Below are 999 nucleotides of genomic sequence, written 5' to 3'. Positions count from 1 at the left end.
GGTCTGAAAAATGTTAAAATGTGGTGGGGGTATGTGAAAATTCTTCCCTTTAAATTTAGGGGGGGGCAAGGTGTGTCCTTCACCAACCTTTTTCAACACTTTTATGGACTGGGTAATGGGGAGAGCTACGACCAAAGTCAGTGGGAGCAAAAACTAGGCAATATTAGGTCTCAAAAATGGGCTTTGCCGACGATGTTGCCATCCCATCGAGTCCTTGGAGTCCTTGTGGGGGCTTTGATGCTTTAGCAATAGGTGAACCCCTAGGCCCAGAGGTCTCCGGGCCAAGACCAGATTAGGACTTGGGGGCCCGTTGGGGAACCGTTCAGTTGGTCCATGATTCGGGGAGGATGTTGAAGTTACAGAAAGTTTTTAAATCCTTAGAGTGTACCCAATTCTGGGTTGTCAACCAGGAAGTCATAACGGGTTTGGGCTGCAACAGGAGCATGAAACGATCAACAAGAGGTTTTGGGGTTTTCGGGACCTATGCGAAAGGGCCAAGCTGGTGTCTTCAAAGGGCCCTTTATACTGCCAGTTTTTCTCTATGAAAAGCGAAACCCGGACGTTATCCCGTGTCTTGGAGTCTCGCCTTGAGCCTTTTGTAACAACCCTTCCCCCGGTCATGGGGTACATTGGGGAGGACCCTGTGTCCAACCGGGGGTTACACCGTGAGACTGGCATGGGACCGTTACTTGCATAATCCGGGGTCGCCAACTCGGCTATATGGCCACCCAGCTCACCTCCCTGTGGCGACCCCGCCCATAGGTTTTCTCTCTGCGAGACAACCTGGGTGGAGGAGACCTGTGGGGCGACCTAGGGGAATCAGGTTGGACTCAAAAGGACCTGTCGCGGGAATTGAGTAAGCCGATATGCGAAGCTTGCCCGCCCGGCTATGCCTGAGGGGACCCCCCCCCCGTGTCGAATAAAAGCCATGCTCCGTGGTCAGCTGGTGCTGACTCCTGAAACCCAGTCCTTACCCCCGTGGGGCCAGCCACAGATACC

The sequence above is a fragment of the Penaeus monodon genome, chromosome 18 (assembly GCF_015228065.2).
Source record: "Penaeus monodon isolate SGIC_2016 chromosome 18, NSTDA_Pmon_1, whole genome shotgun sequence".
Classification (NCBI taxonomy): domain Eukaryota; kingdom Metazoa; phylum Arthropoda; class Malacostraca; order Decapoda; family Penaeidae; genus Penaeus; species Penaeus monodon.
The sequence above is the reverse complement of the archived record's forward strand: the minus strand, read 5'-3'. Positions refer to the sequence as shown.